This window comes from Ornithodoros turicata, chromosome 4 (genome assembly GCF_037126465.1).
Source record: "Ornithodoros turicata isolate Travis chromosome 4, ASM3712646v1, whole genome shotgun sequence".
NCBI classification, from domain to species: domain Eukaryota; kingdom Metazoa; phylum Arthropoda; class Arachnida; order Ixodida; family Argasidae; genus Ornithodoros; species Ornithodoros turicata.
In genome coordinates this window covers 32,748,464-32,769,603 of record NC_088204.1, presented here as the reverse complement: position 1 = coordinate 32,769,603, position 21,140 = coordinate 32,748,464, and the positions used below count along the sequence as shown (strand labels likewise).

At 48.9% G+C, this 21,140-nt stretch overlaps 1 protein-coding gene and 1 long non-coding RNA gene across 2 annotated transcripts in view; both read right to left on the bottom strand.

Annotated features, from left to right (window-relative positions):
* Positions 1-21,140, bottom strand: part of LOC135392954 (uncharacterized) — a 262,911-nt gene that overhangs the window by 151,001 nt on the left and 90,770 nt on the right. The gene's annotated exons all lie outside the window — the stretch shown is intronic.
* LOC135392951 (uncharacterized) lies at positions 18,280-19,201 on the bottom strand. The gene is made up of 2 exons (XR_010422327.1): positions 18,801-19,201; positions 18,280-18,458 (listed from the first exon to the last, which is right to left on the bottom strand). It is a non-coding gene; the product is annotated as an uncharacterized LOC135392951 (long non-coding RNA).

Below are 21,140 nucleotides of genomic sequence, written 5' to 3'. Positions count from 1 at the left end.
ACTTTCGAAATTCTGGGCTTGCATCTGGTGATTCATCTCTAGCCCTGCCAGACAGAGGAATGAAATCTGCATACAACTGATCCCCTTCCCACATGAGCAATTCGTCTGCATTGTCGTGCCCATCTAGGGGTTCGTCGTCGTCGTCCGTTTCAGATATTACGAAAGGCGGACTACTGACTCTGTCGTCGTCGTCATCTGAAAGGACGACTGGGCTGTTACCGAGATTCTCTATTCTAGCTTCGTGCTCTCTTTCTACGGCCACGAGCATGGCATCGATGGGGTCGTACTGACATACGAGACAGCGTGGCACTGCGGTAAAACAAAATCAGTACGAAACAATGCTCACTTTTCCCTTCAGTTGAGTAACGTTCGAGACTGATGATAAGAGAGGATGGGATGAGTCCCTGTGTTCAGTGTCATGCGGTCACAGCGGCTATTGGTTCCTGAAAAACAATGTCATACATAGAATACACTCTCACAGCAGAGACGGTCAACTTACATTTTGCTCCACGAAACGCCTCGTGTCGTGGATGGATGCCCTTCGTGGGCTTTCGATCAATCGACGTAGAACCAGCGCACCTTTTATAGTCGCTACACCACTCTCCTCCTCCTCGCATTGCGACGGTGTCGTCTGTACTTTGACCACCCCACCTTCCGTCTTTCGCGCCTTTTTGCCATGTCGCATATGACAATGATACCATCGACGTTGAATAACACATTACACTAATTTCTAGCTAACACTCGGGGACGACTTGTACATGACGACGAGAAGACCCAGAGTGGGATTCGAACCCAGGATCCTTCTACACTGGGCGCGACACACCAACCACCAGTCTAATTCGTACTGCGTGACGTTTTTCGTATTGCGGGGTTCGTGTCTACACAAGTCACAACCCAAGCAGCACACAATATTGGACCCATATTGGCTGGTCATTGGCGATACGGGTCCAATATGGGACCCGTTTCGCCAAGATTTTCCCCATATTGGCTGAAAATGGGCAATATGGGCCCCATATTGCCCAGTTTCAGCCAATATGGGGGAAATCCTGGCAATATGGGCCCCATATTGCCCACTTTGAGCCAATATTGGGAAAATCTTGGGAATATGGGCCCCATATTGCACGCGTACACCCCACATTGACTGAACAGGGTACGTAGCCGTGTTGCACAAATGCCCAAGCAGCACGGCAAGATTGAACGTTGAAGCGTGTGAAATACCCTATTCACTACATCGTTACATTCAACAACTTCCCGCAGATGATACACATTGTTCGAAACAGTCAACGTACTTGGCATTCCCAACGTAAAGTTCGCTAGAGTTCGACACCTCAACATTCCACGTCTTGAAAGTCGCCGCCATCTTCCTTCGCGATGCCAATGCCAATCGGTCGAGCCGACTGTGAGCAAGCGAGTTCTTTGAGCGTAATCACGCGTCCTACAACTAATGCGCATGCGCGACAGCCCGAACGGACGTTTCATAGGGCTAAAATGTCGCTGGGTGCTGTAATGGTAACGAAATTGCGGCAGGTCAAGTAAAAAATACAATGTTTGATAAGAAGGGATGGCTATTCTGTAAAGTTAGGTGATTTCAAGTTGCTGCAAGCAGTGTAAATTGCTCTGGCATGTGTCCGTCCCCGCCACGAAAGTGTTTCGCTGCTTTGTATTCTTGGAGCGGGTGTGGAAATTGTTAGTCCACAGAATATTGCGATCCCGATGAAGGCTTCTGAGGGATCTTAGGTATTGGCAGTTCTGTGGCACTGCTTGTGATCTTAAGCGCGGGCGTGGCACCTGTTCTTCGTTTTTTTTGTGTGTGTGTGTGTTTGGGCAATGCCGTGTTTCTTTCCTTTTTTTTCGTTCTTTTTTTTTGCAGTGATGTGAACGTGGATCAATTAGGTCCGCAGAAATAAAAAAGCAAAAATCCTACAAAAGTAGTGAATATTATACAGCATAATGCTTTATTATTACACGGGCTCCCCGTAGGTGTTATCACAGAAATATTGGCAATATTGGCGCAAAATGGGCTGCCAATATGGGCAGCCCATATTGGTCCAATATGGAGCCTGGTTGCACTCCCCATATTGGTCCAATATTGGCAGCCCATATTGGGCCAATATTGGCAATCTTGGCAGCCCATATGGGTCCAATATTGGACCAATATTGGCGTGCTGCTTGGGAACATGTTCAAACACGTCCAAACATATTCAAACACGTTCAATGACGTCATAGAGAGGGAGAGAGGAAGTAGTGTGTCCAGGGACGACTTCGACGGTTCGCCGGCCGTGTCCGAACACGTTCAAACACGTCTTAACATGTCCAAGCATGTTCAGACACGTTCAAAGACGTCATAGAGAAGAAGAGAGAGGAACGAGAGTGTCCAGGGGCGACTTCGACGGGCGACTTCACGTCCAAACATGTTCAAACACGTCCAAACATGTTCAAACACGTTCAATGACGTCATAGAGAGGGAGAGGAAAAGCTTTACTATATACTATAAATGACGAAGCGAACGTTCGATCGTCATTCTCGTGCTATCATGATCAGCTTGGTAGATCCTCGTAAGTAATACCCATGACGTCACCATCGTCGAAATGTTTGAAGAGTTTCGTTTCCAGTGTACAACACTTTTGCTGCGCGTGAAGTCGGTTTTTTCCCGCCTCACATATTTCGGGAGATTGGCAGCGCCCGCTTCTTCTGCACCAATTGCGGTGGATTGTGGTCCAAAGGGACGCTTCCTCGTTCTTTTTTAATACGTTCTATAATCGCTCACTTTTTTTTTTCTCAGAGCAAAAGCATTGGACGGACCAATTGATTCGCCCGTTTCTCGGCTGTCGGACGGTACCGTTCGACGTACGTTGCAAAGGACTACGACTATTGACGGAAGATGGAGAAGATGGACCATCAGTGTCACTCTGCGACTGAAGAAGATTGTACGTGTTTGTTTGAGATATAAAAACACGCGTTTCTCAAACTCCTTTCGTTGCAGATTACGAATGGTTACTGATGGGAGATCTACCTCTGGTCCTAACCTTTAAACCTCCTCCGAAGACCTTCTTTTTGCGAATCGGCGATCAACTGACTACCTGTCGCTGTGGTGGGCACTGGTCGAGAAACCTCAGCCATTGGTTAGACTCGAGCCTTCGTCCGTATTTGGGCTGCCTTCCCGGCTACGAAACCAAAACTGGAGCCTAATTCATGTGTAACGAGAAATAAAAAAAGGTTGTCTACTCTCATTCCGTCTCAGTTATGACGCCCGAGCAGAGGTTTGCCACCTTTGTGCAAACGCGAATGTATCGGGACTTGCTGCGATTACGCGATTATATTCACGGCGATAGCTGCGAGGGAGACTTTCGCTCGATTCTCAAGACGATACCCTTACGTCTGTTCACCGTCAGTGGGAAGTTTGCAAAGAAAATGAAGCGTTTCGTAGATTACAAGCTCGAGCTGTTGGAGAAGTATAGACGAGGAGAGACAGTCGACCCGTGTCTCATCAACGCGGGTTTCAACCGACCCATCGTCCGTCGCTACTGGCTTCTCCACACATCCCCCGACGTCACGGTGCAGACCGGCGACGACGAGCATCGGGTGAGCACGTTGGAAGATCGTCTCGCAAGGGTCTTGTGTATGTCGTGAAAAAATAAATAGTCTATTTTTACGAAGCGAGTTCGCTCACGAGGAGACGTTTTATTGTTTCGTCATTCTCTTCGAGGTTACAGGAAAACATGGATATACAATTTTTGAAGCTGTAGCGTTTCGACATGCGCGTGGCTACGTAGATACAAAAAAACCCGCAGTAAGGCGAAAAAGGCAATTGAATACACTTGTCGTTATACTCGTCCACTACAGGTAAAGTCCTTCGAAGGTTTGCTTCGATGGGGGGAAGCCCGTAGCTGTCGAAAAACACGGCAGACCCATCGCAGTTTTTCAGGTAGAGCACCCAGTGCTGCCCGCGCCTTCTTCGCTCTTCCGTATTGATGATTAAATAGCCGGGCCTGCGTAAAACGAAGGCTTCGTCGGAAGCGCAAATGCCTCTCAGGATGGAGGAAGCGAGGGGGTTCAGGGACGCGAGTTCCAAGATGTCGCTCTCGTACATCTTTTCTATGGGAAGGTGACCGTACGGTGCTTGTCGACGCACATGAGCTTGGGACACTCGGAAATCAAGAGGACGGTGACCGCGTGTGGAAGGGCTTTAGTGAAGCGTAATTGCAGGTGAACGTTTTCTTTTCTCCACTCGTTCAAATGCGAAGGAGAAGAACACTTGTCCACGTCCAAGTTGAAGTAGAGAAGGAACCCGTTCGTTTTAAATCGCTCGTAGCTATACTTGAAATGTTTCTCTCCCAGTTCTTGCAAGAAGTTAAAGTAGGGAATTTTGACGAGGTCGTTGTGAAAGTCGTACTCGGCTCGCACTTGCTGGCCGTCCACGGAGAGCATCGAATGAGACAGGTCGTAATGGCGGAATTTGTAGGGGTTCGATTGGATGTCGCCGAGAAGGTCGGACGTGGCGAGCAGGACGACGCATAATTTGGAAGGTACCCTTTCGGGGTAAACGTTTTCAAAGTGAGCGTCCAAGATGCCGGCACTCAAGCTCTGCACCTTGGTTTCCAATGCACGTAACACGTAGATGGCCGGCGTGGTCTGAAGCCGCCGCTCGTATTCCAAAAACAGGGAAGGTGCCAGCGTCAGCTTTTTCAAGTGTAACGTCATTTCTTTAATGTCCACCTCGTAATTGTACGTTTTCTTGTCTTTGGGGACCGATACGAGTTTAAATTCGTCGTTGTTTAACAGGAAAACGGCGCGAAATCCGACGGCAGGTACCATCAGGCGCGGCTGTTGAAACATGTCGGTATTGATCTGACCGACCAGGTTGAAGTATTTTCCACCCTTCGTCGCTTCGTAACGTTGTTTCGGACCGCGAGACGAGACGTCGTAATCGTTCTTTAAATGTTCGTCGTCCTCGACATAAAGTCCAGCCACGTGCACTGTTTCTTGAGCCATGGACGTGAAATGAAGCACGACGTCCAAAATACTCGTAGCCGTACAACTGGTTGGAACTGACGAGCTTGTTGTTGGCATAAACGGTGACCGTCTTAAACATGCCGCTCAACAGGTGGTGTATTGGGAAAACGACATCTTTCTCGTCCATCTCTTCCCCGTCGTGCCCTTTGCAAATTTTGAATACAAAACTCGATCACAGAATTGTTTACCCCGTTGACCGGATAAAAAAGTTGGTACGAAGTATCTTCCACGCCGTATTGAATGGAAGGGGGTTCGAATATCATCACGTCACTCGTTAGACAGATCGGCGTGTGACCTTCACGGCGTACCAAAGATATCTGCAGGTGCGTCGTGTGTCGGCGCCTTTTCTTGTCGTTTGCAGCGTTTCCTCCCATTGTTGTTTCCAGAGCCCTCCGTGGAATCCAGCATGTCTCTCCCCGTTGCTATGGCCGTCTTTTTTACTGCGCGCGATATTCCTTCGCCATCGGCCAAATTCCGCGCCAAGCGCTTCAACGTTCTCTTGGCGATCGGTTTTATTTGCTGCCAGATGGGAACGAGGGTTCCAGGAGTACTTCGACGGAGCTCGTGGTATCCTCCTCCCCCGTGAACACGGTACGCGATTCGAGCCCAAAAGCACGGCCAGGTACTCGGAAAGTGTTAGGGTGGAGGTGCTCTCGGAAAGCCGAATTTTACATTTCTGTTCGGTTCCGTCGAAGCTGAAGCGCGCGCGTTGGCCTACGCGCTGGTTAATCGCATCCAGAAGTGCTTGCGGCGTCGCATAATAGCCGGGAGGCAGATGTACTTGCACAGATCGAGGAATTTTCGTCTTGATCGTGGAAGAAAATTGGCGCGCTACGGGGAGAGAGACGCGTAGCGTTTCTCCGTATCTCAAGACCGGTGTGAGATGTAGCAGCTTGACAAAGGGTTCCGGTACGTGCAACCCTTTCGGTGTTTTCAGAGAGTAGACGTTATCCGCGAATTCTATCGAGGCGTCCAGCTTGTGCGTCTGGAAATACTTGTTGAGTGTGTTCCGTAGGGACGTGGTTTCCGAATTCAGAGTGACGTCGCCGAAAGCGACGGGTGCGACGTGCTCCAATAAGGTGGAGGTGGCTTCGCGTTCGCTCAATTTGGGAAGTTTCAGCGCACGACCTGCTTCGCGGGACGCTAGCGAGGCGTCGAGTGCCTGTGCGAGCCGAGGGTCCATTTCCACGGGTTTCACGTCCACGGGTAAGACGAAGTCGTATCGCGATTTATTGTACGCGAAAGAAACATTAAATTCCGAAAGGGCTTTTCCCAAATCCCTCTCGAGATCCGAGGTGACACGAAAAGTTCTGCCGGCTTCCACCGTGTCCTCGAAAGAAACCTCGATTTTCGCATCTTGCCTTTCGTACCTGATATTTAAAAAATCGTTACTTATGCTGAGATCCATCAGACCGACTTAATAGCGGTTCAAGAGCTGAAGCGGACTATCGAAAGCTACCGTGAAGGCGTTGAGTTTATTCGAGGGAAACTTATCCATGCTGGCGTTCGAGAGCAGGTGGACGTAGATGTCTGACGTCATTTCCCAATCTTGACCACGTCGCTGCTCGAAACCCAACTGTCGTGTTCTTTGTCGTAACCGAACCAGCGAACCAAGGAGAAGCTCTGACCATTCACTTGCTTCTTTCTCAGCACTTTTGTTACTGGCCAAGGCTTATTGGCGTCTCAGGTTACGACGAGTACCTCCTCCGGGTAGAAAGATCCGTCCACTTCCTTACCCCGGTAATCTTCTTGCACGACGGGTGAGGAGGTGTCTCTCAGGCGGGACACGGTGAAAATCTGAGGCGACCAACTCCCTTCCAAGCTCTTATGAAAACCTTTTCTGTGTAGTAGGACCCTCACTTTATCCCCCACTTTGAGCTTCTTTTTCACGGAGGGTACGACGGGCTTCCCATTTATCTTATTCAACAGCTCCAATTCGTTTTCGGGTGTGACTTCGCACTGGCTGATGCCCAAAGTCCTGTGTTTGGTGTTGTTGTAGTCGCGCACGATCTTGGGAAGCGCAGAAACAAAGTGGTATTTTCCGATTACTCTAAAATAGCGGAATATTCTGTCGCGTAAAGTGCGTATCACGCGTTCAGCCTGCGATGCTTTGATTACTGGAGAGAAGGTCGAATACATGTGTACCTTCTTTCGTGAGAGATACTCTTTGACGGTCTTGTTGTAGAATTCCCCTCCTTGTCGCAAAAGATGCGTGTAGGTATGTTACCTCCCCGAAAAAGTCTTATCATGGCCCTTTTCATTTCGGCGGGGCGCTTCGTCTTTAGCGGGAGGGTGCGCAGAAAGCGGGAGAGGGAATCGATTGCCACGAGAATGTAGCGGTAGCCACCGTTGAAAATCTTGTATTTTGAAAAGTCGGCGAGGTTCATTTGCCACACGTCGTTGATCTTGAGCGCGATGGTGCGTCTCCTATTAAACTTTCTTCTGACCGGATGGTGGAGCGTGTAGACATCCAGCTTTCTGAGAATGGCGAGAGCCTTCTTTTTGTTCAAGTGACGCGCTTTTCTATAGCGTTCCACACACCCCAAACCACCCGCTGGCTTTTCATATCCCTTCATAAGTCGTCCACGCAATGGAGGCCTGCTGCTGTTGAGGCTCGCGAGATTTGGGCGCAATAGTTTCGAGACTTTGGGGAACCAGGAAGGTTTCTTTCCAGTCTTCCGTTACAACAAATAATTGACGAGTTCGTAAACGGAGGAGTGTCTGATGGGCTTGCCCGACACGAAGACACAACCCTCGCGATCCCAGGAAGAACCTTCTTTAATTCCGAGACGACCCTTTCTGCTTCCTCTTCGTCCACCTCTGGAGAGAGGAGCGAATAGTCAGTCATTTGTAGCGTCGGACGCCTTGTTGTTATTGTCGTAGTCAAATCCGTACTGCTTGAGTATGCGATACACTGCTTGCAATATGAGTTTCACTTTGACGTCGTCACTCTCCTTCGAGGAAAGTATGTTTCCGATGGAGGAGGAGGAGGAGGTGGTCACTTCAATTCTCTTGGCCATTGACGAAAAGGTTCAACACGGCGGAAAGCAGGAGAGGAACTACCGACGAAAGAACGCCCTGTCCTCGCTGCTGAGACAGATAGCGCTTCAAACGTTGCGGATTCTGGTGAATCTTTTTGTAGGCGAGCCGTCGTAAAAAGCGTTTGTGCTTCTTCAAACGCGCGAAGGTATCTGGAGCTAGAGCCATCTTTCCGTTCAATACATTGAGGCAAATTTCGGAGAGGTGTTTCATATCGGACGAGGACGAACGTCTCAAGACGTGGAGTGTACTTTGAGTAAAGTGAGGTGAGGGCGGAGATTCATTTCGGAGCGTAGATATATTGACGTTCGCCTGGAAAGATATTGCTACGCAACCTGTGATCCTCGTGCGTATAGTTGTGAAGATCCACGAGTAAATATGCGTGGGGCGACGACATCGGTTGTTTATATGCGTCCAGAAAATACTCCAATCTTTTTCTGCCAAATAGCTGTTGGCCGAAATGTTCCATCTGGTGCACGGTGCGCCACAGGACGACGTAACTGGCGTTGTAGGATATTGTTCTAAAATGGCTACTGTCGAAAAATATGTTTTGAACGAGCAAGAAGATTGACGTGTTGGCGTGGTGAGAACCCCGAATGAAAAGATCGGTCACCTCCTTCAAGGAACCGGCGTCGGTGATGTGATCGTCGACGACGATCAGCGTAGCGCGCGACGTGTCCCACTCTCGCGGTAGCACCTTGGTAAATTTTACGGAGTCCCCGAATTCGTCCTGCATGCTCGGCGAAGCATATTTCTGCACATAGAATATTTGTGACGGAGGCTTGTCCACCACGTCGTTCAGGTTCCTCAGCACGTTAGCAACGAAAGTAGATTTGCCGCACATGGAGGGGCCGCTTAAGATACAGCAGAAAGGATGACGGAAACCAAAAGGTTCGGGGGAAGACATGTTGCGTGCGTACAAAGAGAAAGAAGAGACTGAGACTCGAAGAGAAATGCATCGCTTTTATTTACACATCGTCGTCGTCCTCTACATCGGAACTGCGTTCCCAATACAGATTATCCAGGCTAAAGTTGGGCTTCTTTTTCGCCAGTCTGTTCGCCGCTAAGATGCGGTCGAGCGTCTTCATCTTGTCCTGACACATTTCTTGACGCGCTTGCAACCGTTCCAGGCGGTGGACTTGAAAGGCTTCCTCCACGATGCCGCGAATAAATTCGCGAGTTCTTCGTTTTTTGTCTTTTCCTTGCGACGACAAGAAACAACCAGGAGAATAAACCAGACATGGCGTTTTTCACGTATCGGTCAGACTGATGACGCGAGCGTGGTGCGCGCTGCCTTTATGCAGATAAACGCACGCGCGCAAAGCAAGGAGAGTGAAACCGAAACCCAGAAGCTACACGTCGCCACTAGAGGCGCGCGCGTAGCAGAGAGCCGAAACCGAAAACACCCGCGGGCGGCGCAGAGGGCGCTAGGAGCGCGCGCGCGCGCATGCGCGGTCGGGTGGAGCAGAGGGCGCGCGCGCATCCATAGCTGCCGTGGCGCGTCGCCTCAGTCAGTTTCTCTCTGGCTGTCGCGGAAAGCAGACGTGCGCTCCCCGCGCTCCCTCAGTTTCTGGCTGGCTGTCGCAGAGAGCAGACGTATGCTCCGCGCTCGCTCAGTTTCTGCCTGACAGTCGCCGCGGGGGCAAAGGTGAGTGATTTGACGCGCGCCTTTTCTCGCATATTTGCCGTGTTTAGCGGTGACCAACGAGTGATTTGACCGCACTTGTGTTAAGCCTTTTCTCGCATCTTTAGACTTATTTTGTGGGGAGCAAGCCTTTTGTTCGTGTTGACGCATGTTTAGTGATGTGTGCCCAGTGGTTCCCGCCTTGTGTTAGGTGCATAGTGTTGTGACGCTGTGGTTAGGCCTAAGCGATGCCCCCCCCCGTAAGCTTTTTTCCCCGATGTGTACTGTTTTCTCCGTGCTGTTTTAGCAGTAGCGGTTAGACCTTTTCTCTCCCATGCCTAGACTTGTTTAGCAGTGCTGCCATTTTTACCTGCCGCTAGTATTTTGTTCTCTGTCTTTCTCGTCTACAGCTATGATGGTGGCGCCATCGGGTGTGATGCCTTGCAACTAAGTGGCCACCTGTCATCGATCTCTGCAACTGCTGGGTGCCAACTACCAACATGGCGGGCGCTGGTCACTTGGGTGTTGCGGAGCGGCTTCGTCGATTTTCGAATACATTGTTTCTCTCCACTCTATTTCTATCTTTTTATTTTATTTTCTGCCTATTTTTTTATTTTTTATGGACTCTCGTAGTGCACAACGCTCAGGGTGGTCTGGACACGAGATAGACTTTCCCCAATTAGTGTGGTGGCTCCCTGGAGGGTGCTGATTAATGTGGGGGGTCCCAATTAGCTCTAATTGCTAATTAATGGCGTCCAGAAGCCTTGTAGCGTTGTGCACTATGAGAGTCCATCCCATACTACTGTCGTCCTCATGCCTCCCGCGAAAAGGCGTTATCCGATTCTGGTGATCATCGTTATAGTCATACAACAACTGGGTCCAATAGGCGATTACGCTCTATAACTGTCCAGTTGTGTGATAACATGAAATGATTGAAGCTAGGGTGGTCCTTTGCGCAGCGGGTGACGTTCCACTGACATACAAGGTCGTATTCTTCGATAAGAGGACTGCTGAGTTTTTGTCAGTTAGTGTGTTCTTGCTCACTGTCCCCAGGACAATGCTTTTCAGCTCCAGCGATTTGTCGTATTCCGATGGCTCTCCTACTTAGTGACCCTGGCGAACTGGACGTACTTTTAGCAGCACAGCACAGCCAAAACCTGGTGTCCCTCACGCAGTATTGGTATGCTCGCATCAAGCCTGCGTCTGCGGCCATCTTCCCTCTAGGATTTAGCCAGCTGCAGGATTCGAACACACATCTACTGGATTGCCGGTCCAGGGCTCTACCAATTCAGCTAAGCTGACCCAACTAGCTTAATGGTGAAAGGAGGAAGTCACTGAAAAGATTAGTCAGCTGTAGGAACTCACTCGAACCCACATCATCTGCAGTCCTACAGCTGGCTAACCTCCCCCACCCCGTTGACTTTCTTCTTTCATGATTAATTTCTTAGGCACTTGAGGCTTTGTCGGTATTTGTCCTTTCTATGTGTTCCAGCCTCAGAAAATCAATTGCCAACATCTAACTTAACAGGGAAGATGCTTAGATATGTTATCTCAGCTCAGTTGGTAGAACCCTGCACCAGCAATCCAGAAGGTGTGGGTTCCAGCCCTGCAGCTGGCTAACCTTTTCAGTGACTTCCTTCTTTCTTTGTTCCTCTGCTGCGCGTCGTAATTTTACCAGGAATTGCAAAAATGTTTCGACATCTCATTTTACTAGATCCTTTGGGGAAAATAGGCGTCGTATCGATTCCTTTCGTGGTACGCTAAAGCTTAAGCGCAGATTACCGAATACCGGAGTAAGGTAGAACAGTGAACGACCACTGCGCAACGCTGAAGTAAGTAATTCAACACAGATGAGACTGCGTTTTCTGCAAAAGTAAAATGACCTTACAGGCGAGAAATTAGGTTTATTTTTCAACGTAATCTCCAGCTGCACTAATGCACTTGTCCCAGCGTTTCACGAGAGCTTGGATGCCAGCAGCGTAGAAATCCTTACCAGCACGTAGCAGCCATGGTCGGACCGCATTCTTGACCTCGTCGTCACAGCTGAAGTGGCGGCCCCCAAGGACGCCTTTAGAGGCTCGAGGAGATGGAAATCGCTGGGGGCAAGATCTGGAAAGTAAGGGGGATGTGGCAGCAACTCCCTGCAAGGTGCGTGTCGTGAGATGCGCGGCATGCGGGCGTGCATTGTCCTGTAGGACGAGGACTCCTTTGGTGATGAGGCCCGGCCGCTTTTGCTTGAGCGCCTTATGCACATCCCTGAGAACCAGGCCGTAATATGCACTATTGATGGTGGTACCACTGGGCAGAAAATCAACATGAACAGCGCCAGCCTTGTATCAGAAAACCGTGGCCATAACCTTACCCACAGACGGGATGCTTCGGAACTTCTTGGGAGCTGGCGAGCCCGGATGCTTCCACTGTTTTGATGCGCGTTTAGACTCAGGAGTGAAATGGTGCACCCACGTTTCATCGCACGTGGTGATCCGATCAAGGAACGGCTGTCCTTCAGTGTCGAAACGTTACCTTAGCTCTTGGTAGATTTCCACTCTTCTGTGAGAGTCAAACACGAAGAGCTGCCTCGGGACCCAACGGGCACTAACTTTCCGAAACTAGAGGTGTTCATGAATGATAGTGTTCAACGTTCCTACATAAAGGTCAGGAAGGGAGTTGCCTCAGGACAGAAGCCGCCGATATTTCGAACAGAGACTGTTCTTCGTCTAGGCACCGTCCTCATCATTGGCATGGTATTTAAAGGTTAGGTATGACGTGTTTAAAGGTTCATGCAAATTGTGGGTCAACAGCCCGGAGGGAAGAAAGGGACCGTGCGGGCTTCTACGGCCGGAGTGAATGGCTGCTTTGTTAGAGTGTGGAGGGGATTATGTGAACGTAGTGATCTAGGCTACAGACCGGTTACAGAAAATGGAAGGTTCACGAACACGTGGACGAAACGGGAAAAACAGGGAAGAATTGGCAAGTATAGCGAAAGATAAGGAGGTTAGTGGTTACGTGGGGAAAATTCCAGAACGAGCAAAGTTTTCTTTTTTTAAATAATATTTGTAATACAAAGTTGTGGCATGCAATAAAGAAAGCAGAAAGCAGTGGCCATGCAGAACATAACAGATGATAATGGAGGTAAAAGGGAAAAGCATATTTTATTTGTGAAGTGTTTCTAGGGTGCCTTGTGATTTGTTGATACCGGACGGGTGAAGAGCGTTGAACTTGTAGATGAGATAAGACTCCCTATCACGTCTGTCACGTGTGGATCTAAACCCGGTTTCTAGAATATTTAGTTTAATGCTGTCAAAATTATGACCAGGAACGTTAAAGTGTTCGGCGACTGCTTTGGGGAGTTTGTTGGACGTGTCGGTTCGGTGTCCGGTAAGGCGGTTGTTCATTTGTTGGCCGGGTTCACTAGTGTATTGCATAGAGCAGTCGCCGCATTCAATGCAGTATATGACATTGGAGCTTGTGCATGTGAATACGTGGTTAACGGGGTGGGTGTAATTGCTCGCAGTGCTTTTGATGGAGTTAGCGTGTTGAACGTGCTTGCATGTTTTGCAGCGCGGGAGGTTGCAGGGCTGTGTTCCCGTGTACGGGGTTCTCGTTTTGCTGATTTTGGCATTGACCAATTGCGCGTCGGTATGTCACCTGTATGGGATGGGTGAATATACGCCTAAGTCGGTCACTGCTTTGGAGGAGGGGCTCGTGCTTCTGTAGAATTTTCTTTGATGTTTGGAAGTGCGTTGGAATATCTTATGATGAAGCTTATTTGGCACGCGTCAGGATTTTTTCGGTTTTCCAGAACCTCGTTTCGATCGAGTGTGAGTGCCTTGCGACGGAATTCGGTTGGGAGGGAGTCTGGATAGTCCCTTTGGGCAAGTGTACTGCAGAGTTCGTCAAGCTTCTCAGCGTAATCTGTGTCGTTTGAACAAATTCTGCGTAGTCTTACACTCTGCCCATTAGGAATTCCAACCTTACAGTGACGCGAATGGTGACTCTTGAAGCGAAGGTATTGTTGTTTGTCAGTTGGATTTTTGTACAGGGTGGTGATGAGGTTGCCGTTGTCTAGTGAGATTGTGGTGTCGAGGAAGTTAATTATGTGAGTTGACTGTTGTGATGTGAACTTTATGTTGCTATGCGCGGTGTTCAGTAGATCTACGAACTTTTGAAATTCATGTTGCCCGTGTTCCCATATTATCAGTATATCATCGATGTATCGAAGGTACACAGTGGGTTTTAATGAGAGGGCGCTGAAAACTTTGTTTTCCAAGAACCCCATGAAGATATTTGCGTATGTGGGTGCAACAGGTGTGCCCATACTTGTACCGTGTACTTGTAGGTAGTATTCGCCATTGAACTCGAAGTAGTTCAGTTTAAGGACCAAGTCCATTAGAGCGATTATGGTTTCCGTGTCTTTTCTGGTGTTTGTTGTAGAAAGGGTATTGCAGAGGGCTGTGATTCCGTCGTTGTGTGGGATATTAGTATACAGTGATGTCACATCCAGCGTGGCTAGTATTGTGTCCCTACCAAATGTGCGAGCGTTGTTTATATCTCTGATTATTCTGAGAAGGTGGGGTGTGTCTTGTACATGCGATGGCAGTGTTGTCGGAATATGGTTTAAATAGTGGTCCAGGAATTTCGAGAGTCTTTCTGTTGGTGAGTTGTTATTAGATACAATTGGCCTGCCGGGGATTTGAGCCATATAGAGCTCGTTGGCGTGTACCTTGTGGATTTTGGGCAGTAAATAGAAACGACCTGCGCCTGTGTTTGATGGGGTGAGATATCTGAGGTCATCACGTGTGATGAGCTTTCGTTCGTGGAGGTCCTGTATGATATGGGTTATTAGCGCCGTGTACTCCTTTGTTGGGTCATGGTCCAGTTTGAGGTAGTGTTGCATATTGTTGAGTTGCCTATGAGCTTCAGAAATATATTTATCTGTGGGCCAGATGACGATACTCCCACCCTTATCTGCGGGCTTGATAATGATATCATCTCTGTCAGCTAGCGCTTTGATGGTGTCACGCTGTGTTTTAGTGAGGTTGTGACCACGCGAGCTTTGGGAAATACTGCGAAGGATGTCGTTGCTTACTTGTTTAATGTACAGATCTAATGCGAGTTCTCGGCCGTGATGTGGTGTCCAGGTTGATGGTAGTCGGAGGTCGTTGTTGTTTTCTTGTGTTGTATCAGCGAAGAATTCTCTAAAGCGTAGCCGTCTCGCAAAGTCTGATATGTCTTTGTGGATTTCATATTCGTTAACAGAATTGAGTGTAGGGCAGAATGTTAACCCACTAGAGAGGACTTGTAGTTCGTCGTTGGTTACTGAGCGTGATATATCTATTACGGTTTTTGCGTCAGCGTTTTCTCGGGGTGAGTCAGCGATGTTGCGGAGAGTTGTGGTTCTGGTGCTGGAAATGATTTGTTCGGCTGCTGCGTGTGTCGTGTTAGTGAGTCCGGTATCCGTGTCGTTGTTGGAATTAGGTTTTCCGAGTTTTGAGTGTTCCTTGTTAGCTAGCTCGCGGTTGAGTTGTTGAATGTGTAGTTCGACAGTGTTTGCCTCCGCGTCGGTGAGACTGATATTGTTCATATGGGCCTGGATCGTAGCTAGTTGCGCGTGGCACTGTTTCTTTAATATTTCTAGAAACGTACGGGCTGTGCTGCTAAGGGCTGATACCCACTCTAGCTCTAGTTCAGGTGTCAGTTTTCCTAATGCAGGAACTGTTTTAGGGGTGAGGCCTTTAGGTACTGTGTTGTGAGCCAGGTGATGGGTGTAGATCCGTAGATGATGCAAGTGTCGGCTACGTTTCTCCATGAGTTTCGCATTCGTAGAAAGTTTGTTGACTGCATGGTAGGCTGGTGATTAGATAGTCAACGGTGTTTTCTGCGTGATGTGCGCGTGCGTCGTGTCTGTGGGGTCAGTGGCTGTGAAGACTCGCTGTGTTCCTCGATGTCATCTGTCTGTGTTTGCGTGCTTGTGGTCTTCCGTGTCACAGTTTGCGTGAACTTTGTGTGTGTGCGGGTTGTGCCTGGAGTGTTGTCGTTTCCCGCGTGTGTATGCGTGGGTGCAGCGGTCGTTGTGGTCCCCTTTGATGCCATCGTGTGTTCTGGCGTGTTTGCGGTGCTGGCACTTAAAAGTGTAAGCTGGTTGAGGATGTTGTGTTTGAGCGTTTGTCAGTGCAGGACGGCAACTATGGACCATTAGGTGTTTGATGTTGTGTGCCATAGCCCGTACGCCTCCGTGGATTGGGTGGATGCCGTCCCGAGCATGTAGAAAGAGATGAGATCCCGAGAGATGTAGGAAGGGAGCTGAAGGAGTAGGAAGGGAGTAGGAAGGGAGAGATGTAGGAAGGGAACCGGTCTGTAGCCTAGATCACTACGTTCACATAATCCCCTCCACACTCTAACAAAGCAGCCATTCACTCCGGCCGTAGAAGCCCGCACGGACCCTTTCTTCCCTCCGGGCTGTTGACCCACAATTCGCATGAACCTTTAAACACGTCACACCTAACCCTTTAAATACCATGCCAATGATGAGGACGGTGCCCAGAAGGAGGACAGTCTCTGTTCGAAATATCGGCGGCTTCTGTCCTGAGGCAACTCCCTTCCTACATCTCTACCGGTTCGCCGGATTTCTACCCATCTACATAAAGGTCAGTCTTTCGAGCCAGTTCGAGACATGTCATCTGTCGGTCCTGGAGGAGCAGGCGCTCCACAAGTTGGATGTTCTCAGGAACTCTTACACTGGGAGTAGTATAGATAGGTGGTCAGACTCGACCCTGGGTGCCTGGTTCGAACCCTCACAGCGTCTGCTCTGACTTTTTCGCGATTTTTTCCTGCGCCCGGCGGTCGGCACTCGGGTGCAGAGCTGCTCGCGCGCTTACCGGTGGGCGTCGCGTCGCCGGAGGGCTGCGTGCGCTTACCCTCGCACATTTTTTCAGCATCGACCGATTTCTTTCGTCATTTTTTTCCGCCCGGGCCGACTTCACTCGCAATCTTTTTCCTCCTACAACAGATGTGCAGTAGGCGGCTTACATGCAAATATAGACATGCAATAGATTGCCACACACAAAACTACAAGTGAGAATATATTTATTAAAGCCAACAGTGCCGGGAATTATGTTATGACTCTGTGTGAAGGAGAAAAACTCAAGAAGCAAACGCAGAAGAAAAAAAAAACGCAGAAGAAACACAATACGATACACGTAACAAAGGTCATACTTATTACAGGTATGATGCTATAGCATTGAATGGGTATCGCACATCATGCACAATATTTTATTAATGGTAATCATACACAAAAGTTTTCAGTTAATCAGAACTAAGATGGGGTAGCACATTTAATCAAAGAAGATATATTTAAACAATACGATTACAATTAATATTACAAGTCTTATTATAAAAAGTCTAACATCATTTTACGTGAGCACAATAGTGGAGTTTTAATTAGAAAGTTCTGATAGATGTACATAACTTTTAGCACAATAGACAAGCTAAGTTGAATATTCCAATATGGCGCAAATTTAATTCAATGAGTGATATTAAATGGAAGAGCAACTTATTTATTTATACATGGTAACAAGACTTTCGTGCACGAGACTGCACTCCTTCAGCTTACAAAAATCATTTTCGTAACCTGAAGAAGTGCACTCTCGTGCACGAAAGTCTTGCAATCATTTCGAAACCATTGCAAACTCCACACCAAAGAAGTAGTATGGACTGGACAGAGACTGGCGCCAACTCACAACTTCGTCTAAACACGATTTAATTAGCAATTAGAGCTAATTGGGACACCCACATTAATCAGCACTCTCCAGGGAGTCATTACACTAATTGGGGAGCATCTATCTCGTGTCTAGACCAAGGTGTGAGTTGGCAGCAACCTGTGTCCATAAATAGGAAAAAAATGAAGAAAAATAGATAGAAATAGAGTGGAGAGAAACAATTTATTCGAAAATCAATGACGCTGTGCCGAAGAAACCGCTCCGAAACGCCCGAGTGACCAGCGCCCACCATGTTGGTAGTTCGCGACGTGCAGTTGCAGAGAATCGACGACAGGTGGCCACTTATCACACCAAAGGCATCACACTATGCGAGAAAGACAAAGAACAACAAGATACTTGCAGAAAGAAAAGCTCTAACCGCTACTGCTAAACAGCACAGAGAAAACAGCACACATCGGGGTAAAGGCTTAGGGGGGCGCTTGGCTAGGCCAAACCTCAGCGTCACAACACTATGCAGCTAACACAAGGCGGGAGCCACTGGGCACACATCGCTATAAACATGCGTCAACACGAACAGAAGGCATCCGCCGGAAGCTGCCGTTTACGCAATGGTCCAGGGAAAATGGCGGGCGCCCAAACCACGTGATCTCGAGGAGCCACTCACAGCGTCCCCGAGCTGCTGCGCGGGAAAAAAGCTGGGTCCCAGTGCGCATGCGCAGACCGACCTCCTTTCCCAACCTCCTTCCCCTTCTCTCCTCGGGTTTTTTGTCTCTCCTCTCGTCCCCCCTACCCCCCCCCCCCAGACTCGTCCGTTTGTCTTCGGCGCTTGTTGTCTTGCTGTAGAGCAACGATCATGCTGTCCCGAAGCAGACAATCAAAAAGCAATGGTGTATGACAAATCAACTTTATTTGTCCTCGGGAACTGCCTCGAAAAAGCTACAGTACATATCTTTTTACGTCTTGTAACAGGCTTCACTGGAGCTTTAGGTACTTCGACATCCAAGGGCCGTTCAAAAGCCAATGCTGAGCTATGTGCGTCGTTGTTGCCGATGGTTGCGGGAGAACTAAAACAAAACAAAAAATATATTGATGATCAGTAACTCTGCACGAAAATCACTGCTATGATAGGCAATCTATCTTGATTTCGTATTTGAACAGCAAGGCATTTGTCACGAATGTTTGTAGATCACAGTGAATGAACGGCTGAGACGCGCATGAGGGGCAACTAGCATAACCACACATATTTTGATTAACGGCATATCAGAAACGTACAAGTTACGGCAATGCACTGCACAATGAAACGCCGCTAACGTACCGAGTGACTCGTAAATGCTGTACGTAATACACTTAACGTGATAAACCTGCATTACTTCCTTCAGTCACAAAAAAGTAATAACTTGTCTTACCGTTCACCTGCAGTACGTCGGAAAGAGTGCAGACTTCCTCTCTGACGATTTCTGCGTCCTTTGGAGGTGCAGGCGGATTCCATGTCATGTTCGTCTTCCCGCTGTTGTGATGATGGGGTGGATGTGCCATTCCGTTCTCACATTAGCAGTTCGCCACAATCTAAATCTAAAGCATTCAAAGCCCTCAAACTACCCCGTAGCGTCTGCGTGCACAACGGTTGCAGTCCAAGAGAACACGCATGGCCGGACAGACGCGATGTCTCCTCTGTCGTTCTTCTTTCTCCTCCATTCGACTGCTTCCGTTGAGCGGTTCGCGCGTTCGGATGCTCGCTCCTCACTCAAATGACTCTCGCCCAATCAGCGCGAAGGAAACTGACGCCAGTTTTTTAGACCAATGAGCATCCAAATATTTATACATATAATGCGCAGCCAAAGAGAGGTCTTCCGAGCTGGCACGCCGGTGGCGACAATATTTTCGAGGCGGTGCGTTTCGCTTCAGAGCCGGCGGCTGCAGAAGGCTTGCTCACTGCTAAACAAGTCCAAACATGCGCGTACAGCAAACATGCGAGAAAAGGCTTAACACGAGCACGGTCAAACAACACGCAAAGCTCGGCAAATCACTCGTTGGTCACCGCAAAATAAGTCTAAACACGGGGCACGGCAAACATGCGAGAAAAGGAGCGCGGTAAAACAACGCGCAAACATCGGCAAATCACTCTCGTTTTCCCCCTCGGCGACAGTGCGAATGCTCCATCCGAGAGCCAGGCAGAAACTGGGCGGACGCGGGGACTGCGGAGCAACTGAGCGCACGTCTGCTCTCCATGACAGCCAGCGAGTAAGTGACTGGGGCGCCGCGCCGCGGCAGCTATGCATGCGTGCGCTCACTCCTAGCGCCCTCCGCGCCGTCCGTCCACCCGACTGCGGGTGGTTTCGGTTTCACTCTCTGCTCCTTCCACTGCACGCGCGCACTCCCAGTGACGTGTGGCTTCTTCATTTTGGTTTCGCTCTCGTTTCTTTGCGTGCGTTTATCTGTATAAAGGCAGCACGTACTGCGCTCGCGTCATCAATACGTGAAAATGTTCAGCTACCACTTGTTACAAAATTGTTCCCGCACCCACGCTTCTTGGGAAGAAGCGGAGAAGGGATATTTCAACAGCAAAAGTCCCCACAACGAGCTCGTCATCACTGCTTTTCGCTACGTGATAGACATGGTAGGCTTTGGCAATATAGGAGAGATCTCACCAGGACCGCTGCAGGAGATGGTGCGTCGGATCTACGCCCGTTATAAGAACGTCTGTATAAGGGTTCCGGACGGGCCCCTGGGACTGATGAGCGAATTTGTGAGCCTGGCCAACGCAGAATTCAACTACATCACTGCAGACATCGTGGACCTTCTCGCTCGTGCCATCGCTCATATTAAGTAGCTGCGGAGGCTGCGACATTTGCTAGCAGTCTACATCGTGAACTTTGTCACCGACTTATTGAAATGCCGTTTGGTTATCGACATGCAACACATGATACAGTCCGAATAACTTTGACGAGACTCTGTGTTTCCTTTCACTGAAACAGCTTTATTGAATACATACAAAAGAGTTGGTCGATAGATGCCTGCACCCTCCCTGTCTTGCCTAAGCTCACGAACAGAACATTACGAGGAGATCAGGTGTGTCAGAAAAGGTATGGGGAATCTTCATCGCAGCGTCGTCATGGTGCGGGTCACGGTACCAGCACGATGACGGAATGGTCATTCTTTTCATACACCCATTCCGCTACCACACTGCTACGATGACTGGCGCTTCTCCTGTCTGCGAGAGAAAGAGAGAGAGAGAAGCATATCTCGACTAGAACTTTTATACTCGATTATATGCCTGTGCACGAAGGACTTGCTCCTTGTTCCACTGTCACTCGATGCCTTACGGTTCTTCGGGCTCTCTTCCGGCTTTTCCGATGCTACACAAAGAAAGAGCACTATCGTAATCCTATACGCGTCAAAACACTACGAAAGCTTACCGTATTCGCAGCTTCCGTAAGGAAAAGAGTGCACGGCATCCACGAGATAGCGCTTGTCGTCGTAGGGGACGAAGCTCTTCTTGAGTCTCAAAATGGTGTACATCGTTTGCTTTATACTCCGGATGGTGCACTGCTTCTGAGAGACTGTCTTTTCATCGAACAGAGAATCTCGGTACACTTCGTGCAATAAATCTTTCCTCACCACGTCTTTCTTAACTCCTTTTGCTCTCGCGATCTGTTTGTGTGTCCCAGCCAAGAGAATGCTGGGCATTTTGGCCCGGATGGCTACGACTTCCTGAATAACTCCGCCTCCCGTCTCGTCTTTGAAGT